We start from the raw sequence: 13,081 nt of genomic DNA, 5'->3' as shown, positions 1-13,081 counted from the left end.
GTGATGATAGTTTGATCGTTAATCTGAGACATAAGTCTGAGTTAATGACGGACTGGTTAATGTTAGCCAATCAGGGTGGGATTATATACAGTACTATATCCACAAGTAATGCTAATAATGAAACTGAACATATTCTAAATCTATTACTCGTGTTGTTCTGTAATAGAACTGCATAGTCTGCTAAAATTTCAGGAAATAAGGATCTGTGCCATATTGTGTGCTATAGTTTACTCAGTACAGAGAGTCTTAACCAAACATGAGAGTTAAATAAATTATTCCTGTTCATGGCTGACAGGAATGGAACCTGATGTGGTTGACTGCTGTTATAGCTAATACACCTCAAGATTCAGAGTTTTGTGCATGCTGAGATTTTTTTCCCCTCACCATAATTGTAAAAAAGTGATTATATGATTATGTGATATACTATGTTTTTGAAACCATTATTTGTGAGCATCTCAGGTGTTTCAGAAATACTTAATCTAGCCCATCTGGCATCAGCAACAATGCCACAAAAAAGTCACAGAGATCATACTTTTTCCCATTCTGATGTTGGATGTGAACATTAACTGAAGCTCCTGACCTACATCTACATGATGTTATGTATAGTGCTGTTACATGATAACAGCCAAATGGACAGGCGCTTGTATTAAATTAATTCAGATAAAAATGCACCTAAAGAATGTCATTTAATTCTCTGTTTATGCTGCATGTATTATTATCCTGCTATGATCTTGTGATATCCTTCTATAAAAATCACAGCCTCATTAATTTTCCACTCACATTCTGACCCTGAGCTCAACTTGCCTAATAGTGAATGATATGAATTATTCTCCACTTTGAATAAGTTTTCTGAAAGTGCACTGCCTCAGGCACACACACAATCACACAGAGGTTTAAGAGTAACATCGTGCTGAGAAAAAATCAATAAGGGCATCTCTCATGTGTGATGCATGTTAGTATCTTTGCAGGCCAAGAGGAGCATCAATCCCCACTTGTTATGGTGAGAAAATGGCCCTCTTCTTCTTTGGACTCATGCTTTTGCTCTCAGAATGAATGAATCAATGCAGCCACCACTGCGCTTCAGCCCTGCAAGTCTCTCTCCTCTCTCTCTCTCTCTCTCTCTCTCTCTCTCTCTCTCTCTCTCTCTCTCTCTCTCTCTCACACACACACACACACACACACACACACACACACACACACACACACACACACACACACACACACACACACACACACACACACACCTTACGTTCAGTGAATGGATTGGGTTTAAATACAGACTATTATATTATGTTATAGTTTTAAACACAGTTCTGACCTTGGATATTACTATTACAGCTAGTAGGTGTTTTTTTGCTTTAAAACAGCAGGCTGCATATGGATAGAGAATGAACCACAGTGGTCTACACTGGCTGAAAAGCACACACCACATACTACTTTTTCTCTACTGTTCGTATTTTGGGAATACAAGGAATGGGGTCTTACCCATTGCACAAAATGAAATATGCTTTTAGATAATATAATATAATATAATATAATATAATATAATATAATATAATATAATATAAGATAAGATAAGATAAGATAAGATAAGATAAGATAAGATAAGATAAGATATTATAATATAATAGGGTTCAGAGGGTAGCCCTGGTATTGTCTGTAGTGTTGCTAACTGGAATTATATGATTATAAAATATTAAGTAACTAAATAGGTTGAGTTGATTTGGGTTTACAAAATTGATAAATTACTTCATTGTACATCCTGTGCATATTGCAATAAAAAGTTTAAAGTGCTGATAATGACTGCTTAAAAAATGACTAGATAAATTACATTTGTATAAAAACATGCAAGTAGAAATATAGACACAACAGAAGGTTTCAGGTTTATGAGTCATTTTAAAAATCGGCGTTTTTAATCATAAGATATTACAGTGAATAAGTAATCAAGCAAACCAGCTGGTTGAGTCAGTGTACATGCATATAATCATGCACATTTAATAGGCTTATAATAAGTACAGTCACTGTAAAAATATAGATGTCTAGTAATAATATACACTTTTGTACACGTATGTCTGTATCGTAATAATATACTGTGTATGTCTTCGAGAAATGGGGCTTAGCTATTTAGTACTAATGGTCATACCAAAGTTAAAACCAAGCTTGCATCCTTGTTCTAACTGTATACCACCTGTTGTGGTGAGGCTAGCATAGTTCTCACTCAGTATTATAAGATTCTGGCATTTTAGTTGAAAATTAGTTAAGCTCATATACTTCATCACTAGGGGATACTTTATAATCCTGTCTCCAGAATCACAAGTAAACTTGCATTTTATAAGATTCCATCTGCCAGTCAATCATCATTCACTATTAACACAGGATGAATGAAACATACTGGCCAATCACTATTCACCTTCTGTTTAAAAACATGAAGCCTCAGTATGGAAAGTCGTAAGAGAAAGTAACATTTAAATGTAGATGCTCTTTAATTTGTAAATGTTGTCTTCAATTGATTTTCTGTAGATAGTGCTCTTCTATTATTAATGATACATTATTAAATTACAAACACAAAAAATATCTATAATAACAAGAGAAAATGTATCCTGTAACTCAAGCTAACTCAAGCAATGAATTAATAAATGAGCATAAAATGTAGTTTGGAACATACCGTATTGCTAAATGTCTCAAAGCTATTCACTACATAAACTACAAGACACCTTCTTCCATTTCCTCAATTCAGAGGTTGCACTTTTCACAGTTGTCCTCAATTCCCCCCTCTATATATCACAGAGCACAGAGATCCAATCCTGGTTGTAGCAAAATGACAAATCTCAGGAGCAGCTGAGCTGCTGTGTATTTTTGGTGTGCTACCTATAACACAGACTGAAACCGGATTAAGCTGCACAGCCACAACACAATAAGGCCATCTGGGATGGAGAAGCAGACTGATTACAGATTTTAGACTTGTTACCAACCTTAGTCCTAGTAAACCTGTACACATTGTCACTGTGTGAATGAAAAAGAGAGGCAGATACATTTCCATTTCTCACATTGCCATATGTCTACGTGCTAACAGAAGGCAGGTTTTTTTTTTTTACAAACTGTGAACAAAGTTGTTTTTTTAGGAATAATCTAAAAATGCAGTGTTAGCAGTCATATACTTACCATTTAAAAGTTTAACTTTTTTAAGGTCATTATGAATTTTTGTAACCGATTACAGATCTTGCAAAAGATATTTAGGACAACACAAAATGCTTTAATTCATTGATTAGTGCACTTACAACAAGAGGGACGAGGCAGTGATATTTTTCCAGGTCGATTAACTCAGTAATGAAATGCTGCAATGTTGGCTTATTTGCATTACAGCAGATATGCTAATGAAATTCCTCCCTTGGGCACTTCTTCTTTGTTGTGTTCTATAAAGTTAACTGCCAGTGAGCCTAAACAGCTCACTAAACAACCTTGAAAAGAATTCCTTCTCCTATGCCTTTCAGCATAAGCTCTGATTTTCATTTTTTGATGGCAGATACTTTCTGCTAGAGTGGAGAGAGTGATCAAAAGTGGGTTCAACAGTAGCCAATTCACAGGTGCACCAAGCATGTATTACTGATGAGTGAACTACAGCAAAGCCTGTGCTGCTGGCTGCTTCCATCAGTCATAGGAACACCACCATATCTAAGAAGGTTGAATCAAGACTGAGTTCAAAGAGTTGATTTCAAAGGCCTATGAACGAATAACAAAGTAATGATATCAGATAGAGGAAGGACGAACATGTAGCTAATCTACTATTGATTACCATCTCCTGGACTAAGAAGCAATCACAAATATAGTCTTTAACCTGATTCCATTTTCGGTTACTCTTGAGCAACCTGTTTATTTGGTTTGATATACTGTGTTGAAAAATGTTGTCATCTACAAAAAGAAAAAGGAAGGAAGAAGAATTTGTTGGGGGAAAAGTCAACAAATTAAAGGGAAAAAGCAGAAGTGTCTTTGTAAAGTGTTGGGCCACAACAATCTCAACATGCCTTGGTTTGCATTCCACATGGTTATAGAGGTGTACTGGAAAGACGAAAACCATTCATCCTAAAGATATTGTCTCGAATGCTGTTATGATTATGGTGAAGAAGAGCACTAACACATCAGTCCAAAATCACCCATATGTTCATTTGGATTCAGACCAGACCAGGTCTGGTTCTTCTCAAGGTTTCTTCCTCATATTGACTCAGTAAGATTTCCATGCACTTGTCACCTCTGGTTTAATTATAAATATACATGATTAAATAAAAAATTACTTCCTGAATTTATATATTTCCATAAAGGTGCTTTATGCCAAGGCCCAATATTAAAAGCTCTGAATTTGATTGAATTATGGGGGACAAGTGAACCCAGAACATGCCAGCAAAGTGGCCACATAGCATAAAAGAGAAATAAAATAAAGACTATCATTTAGAATCATAACAATGAACCACAGACTGAGCTCTTTGTCCACTTTATAGAGATACAATACAACGATAATGTACCAGGACATTTTGCTGAAAAAAAAAAATACTCATTTAGATGTGTGTCCCCAGTCTCAGGCTAATTGGCCTGATTTGCTGGGCCAGTGCTGAGAGATTAATGAGTGAAAGTCATCAAACTATAATGTTCTGGTTTAATACTGTCCCAAAGGATTGAGAAGGTCTCTTTTGAGTCTGCCATGGTTTTCAGACACCCACATGGTCAGAAAAAGAGGAGGGAAACGCAAAAGAAGCTTTAGAGAAGATTTGTTGGAAGCTTTTACCGATAAAGTTTAATCATGGTACAAAGTTTTGATGTGGACACACATATAACATAGTAGCTAGCCAATAGATTTTCCATCTTCCTGCCACAAAACTCATTCACTACACCTGTTAAAACCATGCAATGCATGAAAGTTTCCTTCAGATTTACAAGTGGTGTATGACACTGTATGTATGAATATAAGCTGATTTGTTCCTGCATTTCAGTACAGTTATTTCATTAAAAAGCACAGTTACAAAACCATCATGAAGTTATTTTCCGGGCTTGTTTTTAAGTTTGTTTTCATCTTTTGCCGTATTTCTAGGACAGATTAACAGATTGCACACAAAACCGGAAGGGAAGAGAAACATCATCACTATTTAAAGGATGTCTGACTGTGAATTCAGGTGATAACACTACTTGAAATCTGAGGCTAAATTAAGGCACAGAATCAGCTTGTGTGTGTGTGTGTGTGTGTGTGTGTGTGTGTGTGTGTGTGTGTGTGTGTGTGTGTGTGTGTGTGTGTGTTTTCATTACTGATAAAGTGCAAATACAAAGTCACTTGCATTAAAATTAACTTTATATTAGACTCTATGTGTTAATTTATTGGTCCTGTTAATGTACAGTTTCAAGCAAACATATTTTCACCACATTGCTCTAACACAACAATAATTTTCTCCCATTAATTTTAACATAACCTATGAAAAACAACAGGCAAAATAAAAAAGTGAAGCCTAATAATTAGGGCTGATATTTATGACAGAGACATTGAAAAAGTCTGCAGCAGTCTTTCTGAGGAAAACAGACTGAGACAAATTCAACCCACACTTTAGATGCCCTAGGAATGTCTTTTAAATGCCATTAAAAATTCAAATAAATACTTTTTCTTTTTTTTCTTTTTTTTACAATATTGGTAAAATAATTCACAAATATTATCAGCCTTAGTGAAGTCCCCTGTACAGAGTAACACTGAGGCTCTTCCTGCAATGTCTTTAAATGGGATGGAATATTTGTCCTTCATATTGTCAGGTTTGTGCATAGAGATGCCATGTTTAATCAAAATAAAATAAATATAAGTAAATAGCCTAAATAAAAAAAACATTTCTGGAAACCTGCCATTTTTAAAGATCACATCACGTATGTGTGGACAGGTGAGAGATGTTTCTTCAAGAACTCAATCACAAAGGCCTGCAATGACAGAAGAAGTTAAAAACACATGTTCCCCATCTTCTTGAAGTCAGAGTGGCCAGTTTGTTTTCCTTTGCTCAGACCTTTCTTTCACAACCAGGGAAGGAAGGAGACAGAAACGTACGCAGGATAGCTTCAAATGAATGGTGTTTAATAAATGACAAAGACAAATACAATAAATGATGAGAACTAAAGCAATAAAAATGACGACACTTAACAATGACTAGGGTAACTAAAGGTAACTAATGATTCCGCTCTGCCATTGGCAACGCGGCTGACATTTATACAAAAGATAATGAGACACAATGAGGAACAGGTGTGGAGATAGGGAGGAGCAGACGAAGGCGGGGCAGACACTTGACAACAACAAAACTACATGGCCAGAAGTCCAGGCTGATCCCTGACACTTTTATATATATAAAGGTCATGGTAAAAATACTAAAAAATACATCTGCATCCATCTTTCCTTGTTTATGCACAAAGGATGTTTTAGAATTCAGCAGTGGAGGCCTAAGAGCTCCTACCACTGGTATGGTTTTTGGTTCTAGATTAAAGAAAAATGAAATAGAGGTTACTTTGATGACCTTTAAATTAAGCAAAGATAAACAATAATAACACTATGAATCACACTGCTTTAGAAACAGCTGTCAACTCGATCTTTTTTGTTCCGCAATTATGAACATTAGATAAATTGCCATTTCTTAATTCTGCCTGATTATTTTTGTCTGCTTGGGTCTAATCCATTTATAATTGGAAGTCAAATGTTATGACCAATTCTGCCTTAAATAAAATAGTTCTACCGTTGGAAGTATTACTGTACATGTTTTTCATTTCAGAGTATTTTTTTTTTATTACGAATCAGCACTGTACCTGTGGATGTAAGCAAGGCTATAGCTTCAAAAACTCTTCATTCATACATTCATTCTTTCATTAATATTTGCCCTTTGCTGCAATTTGCTTAGGCAGGTGAGAACACAGCACTTGGATGTTGACCAAGACATCTGAGCAAAGTAAACTAAACATGTTATGACATTTTTTGTAGATTACTCCAACTGCTGATCTGAGCCATGATATGCAAACAACAAAATTGCAGAGCTGTAGTGCTGAGAAAATGTCATGTTTTTGGAAATTTGGACCAATAAACAAAAAGAAAAAATAAATAGTGGGTCATACATAAAATGTTTTCAACCATTTATTTATCATTTTCCGTCATTACATTTCTAACCATTGAATTAAAGATATTTTATTTATTTTTGCATTTTGGTTAATGATGTTCAGTGAGAAAACAAAACAAACCAAGTAGCAAAAGAACCAAAAGAAACAATTAATCTCTGAATCAGACAATCAATCAAATGTGTAAAATCAGCAGTTTATATATGCAACATATCATACAAGATGAAAGAGTAACTGTGTGTGATCATGTGTGCATACGACAGTTACTGACCAGGAAGGGTGGGGCAAACACATCCTCCAGACACATGAAACCAACCATTGCTGATGCTCTGTTACAGGGCAGTGTGACAGAATTTTACCAAAGCAATTTTACACCGAGTGCAAAACTTGAGGGTAAAATGGATGTGATATCCTGATTTGTTGTGATTCGATGATCTGTGGTCTAAATGCTTCTCCGTGGTGCCACTTAGAAGTCTGTGTGTTACAGTAGCCTGGCTTGGCTGGTAAACATTCGAAAATTACAACAACAGACTCTGGAACTGGATTAAAAGTTTGAGTCAGTGTCATCAAACTGTAATATGAAGTGCATGCATGCTTGTTTGTTTCACTTGGGAGAATCCATAATATCTCTGTTGGTATATCGGTAGCTAGTCTTACTAAACTGCACCTTCTACTGTCAGGCATAGGAAATGCATAGATTTCATTTGTTCTGACAAAGCAGGGACAAAATGTGATAAAATAGAATGAGCAGAGTCATGTGTTGGGTGGTGGGGATGCAGCAAACAGGGGAAGGGTCATCTTTCCCCATCCCTCCAAGCTTCATTTATTACATCAACTGACTTGTGTATTCTTCTACCTAAATGCATTCACTTAACCCTAACCTGACCCTCAGCAACAGAAAAGCTGCCTTTTTGTCAAGAGACCATTATGTTTTGCATTCCTATCTTCATGGGACCCCATTAAGGTACAAATTACCACCACCAGCTCCATACACACAATAATACCTTACAGTTTCCAGGGTCAGAAACACAATCTGAAATCCCACCTCAGTCTATAGTCATTATCATATTTCACAGCCTATTGACCTCTGTGCTGTTCAGCACTTCCTGAGAAGGGCAGTAGATTGCAGACTTTACTGTTGTAAATTAAATGAGGAGATAGAAGAGGTGTCAGGTTCAAACTGCTGTCCGTGAAAACCAAAACCTTAAGAGGCACACTCCCCCCCCCCCCAAACAACAACAACAACAACCACAACAAAAAAAAAGCGTCTAGCGTTCTGTGTTTTTGGTCACAATCATTAGCCATTAAAATGACGACGTAATGAAGCATGAGGCTAGTGAGATTAGGTACTCATATGCATGTATGACTGCTAGACGGCTTTATGACTGCTAGAAGGCTTGGGAGGATGCATAAAGAGCTATAATTATCAATCTTCTCTGTTAAATGAAGATGATGTGATAAAAATACATCACACGGCAGAGCATTCCAGAGTTAAATCTGTGTATGTCTGTATAAATGTATGTATGTATGTATGTATGTATGTATTTATGTATGTATGTATGTATGTATGTATGTATGTATGTATGTATGTATGTATGTATGTATGTATGTATGTATGTATGTATGTATGTATGTATGTATGTATGTATGTATGTATGTATGTGTGTGTTTCTGTTTGTACTTACTCCATGGCAGTTTGTGTGCTATGCTTTCTGTTTCATGTAATGCTTCTGCATTGTGTGTTTGTTTCAGTAGTGATTAGATTGACTTAATGACAAGCCATTTTGTCCTAAAATGCTTTCTGTCGGCAATCTGTAAAGGCTAGTCAGATAACACACATCCCACCATACCTTTATTCTGACATTGATGTGTGTGTGTGTGTGTGTGTGTGTGTGTGTGTGTGTGTGTGTGTGTGTGTGTGTGTGTGTGTGTGTGTTGGACATTTTAATTGGGCCTTCTAGTGTACTTCTTCAGCTTATTCACAACCTAGCCTACCCACTAACGATCACTGTCATGGTGTGAAGTGATAAATGTATAGTAATGTTGCTTGCTTCGTCTTCGTTAAATTGTGCCTCTATGTTTCCTTGTCTTGTTTTCCTTCCTCACTTCTTAGCTCCTCCCTTCAAAGAAGCAAGGGAAGGAAACAAGAACAGTATTTTCCTTGCTCACTGATGTGACACTTAATTAAGCTTAATTAAACATGATTATACCATGTATAACATTGCTATAATGTTGATATTTTTGCCCGTGGCATTCTACAAGGACTGCAATGTAGGAAGCACCAATATACCCTCGATTTTAAACATCTTAAATATGGCAGACTTGGATAATTTACAGGCTAAAAGACACAGGGTTGATAAATGAAGTGTCCATTAATTAGAGTTTTCAAAAGCACACTCTAAATAGTGACCTTTCTCTATTTAGTCCTTCCTTCCTTTCTTCCTCTTTCATTCTCCATTTTATTTCTTCTGTCTTCTACCATTCCACTGTTTTTACACCACTTCCTTACTTCTAACCCTTTTTTCTTTTACTTCCTTCTCTCTTTCCATCTAGTAAAATTTAAATATGTATTCCTGAATATATACAATGCGTGATTCTATGTCTAACACTGATTTGATAAACACACAATTCCAAACACAAGGAAGATTTGCTTGGCATTTTCATTGCTTCAATTATTCACATTCTGACAACAAGACAGACAGCCTAAAAGACTAATGAAATCTAAATGAATAGTGCATGCATTATTCTCTCTCTCTCTCTCTCTCTCTCTCTCTCTCTCTCTCTCTCTCTCTCTCTCTCTCTCTCTCTCTCTCTCTCTCTCTCTCTCTCTCTCTCTCTATCTATCTCATTCATCCCCTCTATCTCTGAAGGCATCCATTTTCATTTACAAATGCACTGCAGTAAACATAAAATGCTGAACGACCTTACATTAAAATTATCCTTCTATTAAAAGAGGTTATGCATTGTGGAAAGACAACAATATTCATATTGCCAGGCCCTGTGATATCATCTTCCAAATTTTCTCAGCAAAATAGCCTCTTACCTGAACTAAGGTCATTCAAATATAGAACAATGTGTGCTGTTTGTGTGTGTGTGTGTGTGTGTGTGTGTGTGTGTGTGTGTGTGTGTGTGTGTGTGTGTGTGTGTGTGTGTGTGTGTGTGTGTGTACGAGAGAGAGAGAGATAGAGAGAGAGAGCTCTGTTTCCTATCTGTATTTCATCTCTCAGCAGTCTTGATCAGTCAATAATTACACCACAATTTGCTTCTCTGTATCCCAGACTTAGTGTTTCTCTACAGGCGAAAAACGTTAAATGTTTTGCGGCTGTTTCTTGCCTTTAAGTATGGTATCGTTTCACTAAAAAGCATTTTTCCTCACAAAGACTCAAAAATAATCAAACCATCTTAAAAGCAGAAAATGTTTCTTTAACTCCCTTTCTCTTTACAATTAACCTCGATTTTCTTAAGGTTGAACTCTAACTAGCACTGGCCATACCTGAGCATCATTGATTTCTTTTGTTGGCAATATTGACATTTGTACATTACAAAAAGGGATTTCGTGGGTGAATAGATTTTTTTTTTTACCAACAAAGTAGAGGTAATAATGGTCTGCCCTTCTGGACTCCTTTCAGAAAAAATAGCACTGTAGTCGGACAGGTCATATTAAACCTAAAATTGATTTGACAGACTTCTTTGGACTATTAGACTAATGTGTATAGGAGAGCAGATGTGTGAAAGAGAGTGAAATGGGCAGAATAGCAGTGGGAGACATTCTTTTCTGAAATGCATTGTACTGAAAATGATATTAATGATCAGGCTTTTGAACTCAATAAAAGGTGCCAATAAAGCAGCTGTTTCTACTTGCAACAAAAATGCTTGAGACAGAAACCAAAGTTACTATAAATAATCTGACATTAACGTGCAGTGTGACTTGATCTCGAGACACATGAACACTTCCAGACAAGCCAAAAGTGTGGTCAGCTTCAGCTGACTTTATGTATGGACAAAAACTACTGATCTGAATTGACCTTCATGACCTTTTATGACACCTGATTCTTTATCCTTGACCCAGAGAAAAGACATTTACAAGTACAAAAACAAATGCTACACTGTGGTAGACATTATAAACAGCATTAAGAGCATATTCCTACCCTTGTGCCCAGTATTAATAGGATTATGCTATGGATATTATATAACCAAGTTACTAGTTAACCTATAGAAGGAGTGAATTGTTGTTGGGTTTGTTTTGTTTTCTTTTTTTTTGTGTGTGAACTGCAAGTTATTACATGTTTACAGAGTTTGTTTTAGGGTAATAGACAATAAGAAAATGTGTATACTTAGATATTTAGTACAGTAATAACTTTTATTCATTTTAACTACATACATTTCCTATTTGTTTTACAGAAGTTACTGAATAAATTCTAGTCCTTACTAACCAATATGGGAGACGATTAATAGGTTGGGAAAGTAATTGTCATCACCTAGTAGAAACATTAGTATTGATTTTATGACAACAGGGTGGATATTGGGCTCCAGTAGTTCTGTGTGATTGGCTATAATTAAGTCAAAGGGAAGAACTGAGATGAAAATAGTCCATGTAGCAGTTGGATTTCCTGGACCACAAGCCAACGGCACAGAAATGTAAAGGTCTGAACAGAAACTGAGGTTTTAAGTACATGTTTGCAGACAAGGACAAAGTACAGTATTTAAGTGTCAGCTGAAATCTGCATTACAACACATAATCCTAATTACCAACACCATTGCCACAAAGTCAGAAGAAGAAATTAGCGGAAATGATCACTGATTGGCTGTGTCATATTTGTTAAACATTTTGATTCGCTAACCGTAATGATTACTATACAGTGTGATAGGTCGAGTTTAGGGGTAACGACCGCGTGTCACACGAGTACTGGTTATAATTGACTACTTTCAATCACTCGCATTTCTCACTTCACTGACACACAGCAGGCAAAAGCAAGTGCATAAACATAATCATCAGCAACATTAACGACATCGGTGTATCATGCCTATATGATGAACAAACAACAGTGTGACACACTTCTCATGGTATCATTATTCACATACACTTTGTGGTCTTGTTTCGGAAAATATAGCACTGCCATCCTAAAACCAATTCAATCGCACACGTAAAACGATACAAAAATGAACTTACATACGATAAATACAGACGTACCTTTTAGCTGCGATCATCAAGTGTTTGTGTCACACGTGCAGGAGAGCAACTAATTATCCTGGAAACTTAAGCTTGCAGTCCTTCTTCTCAAACCGGTAACAGTCGGCGTTGCATTTCAGTCATTGATCAAGTCACTTGTAGGTTGTTCCGGTTCCGAAATGCCTCGTGAATAGGAGATGGTTAAAAAGCGAGTGCTAGACTACTAGGGTGAACTCGTTTCGCTTCTGAGTCGGTTTGTCTCCAGCGAACGGAAGCGGCTAAAACAGTGATTTTCATCAGTACTCAGTTCATTCACGTTTGCAGCGAGGAGACGGAGCTTGAAAACAGGCACTGATGCTGCAAAGCTCCTAACACAGGGCCCGAGGGGAAAAGAGAGTGAGGGGCGATAGAGAGAGAGAGAGAGAGAGAGAGAGAGAGAGAGAGAGAGAGAGAGAGAGAGAGAGAGAGCGACGGGAAAGGAAAAGGTGGAGAATCAGAGAGCAAGCATGGGGGAGGGCGAGAGAGTGAAAGGGGACATAGAAATGAGAGAGAGTATGGGAGAGTGGGAGATATCGAAAGAGAGAGAGAGAGAGAGAGAGAGAGAGAGAGAGAGAGAGAGAGAGAGAGAGAGAGAGAGAGATACTGACCATGGGCTTTGCAAATGAGATTAGGTCAGCACCATGGACAGGGTCGACTAGCTAGAAAGCAGTTTGAGCAGCGCATTTAAAAATCCCCCCACCTGAACAGTTTTTTTTTTTTTTTTTTTTTTTTTTTTTTTTTTTTACAATGCCTGAT

General features: G+C 36.8%; 1 protein-coding gene across 5 annotated transcripts in view; it reads right to left on the bottom strand.

Moving 5' to 3' along the window:
- dlgap4b (discs, large (Drosophila) homolog-associated protein 4b) overlaps positions 1-12,696 on the bottom strand; it is a 90,656-nt gene extending 77,960 nt beyond the window's left edge. For 2 of the 5 annotated variants that reach the window (XM_047813651.1, XM_027146705.2), the window contains exon 1: positions 12,308-12,695. The gene's annotated coding sequence lies outside the window, so the exon portion shown is untranslated. Of the gene's footprint in view, positions 1-12,307 lie in introns of all 5 variants that reach the window. The other 3 variants (XM_047813652.1, XM_047813653.1, XM_027146707.2) reach the window with 3 other exon arrangements.
- Positions 12,697-13,081: the final 385 nt, after the last annotated feature.

Source organism: Tachysurus fulvidraco, chromosome 5, assembly GCF_022655615.1.
Source record: "Tachysurus fulvidraco isolate hzauxx_2018 chromosome 5, HZAU_PFXX_2.0, whole genome shotgun sequence".
NCBI lineage: Eukaryota > Metazoa > Chordata > Actinopteri > Siluriformes > Bagridae > Tachysurus > Tachysurus fulvidraco.
This window is presented reverse-complemented; position numbering and strand designations above follow the sequence as displayed.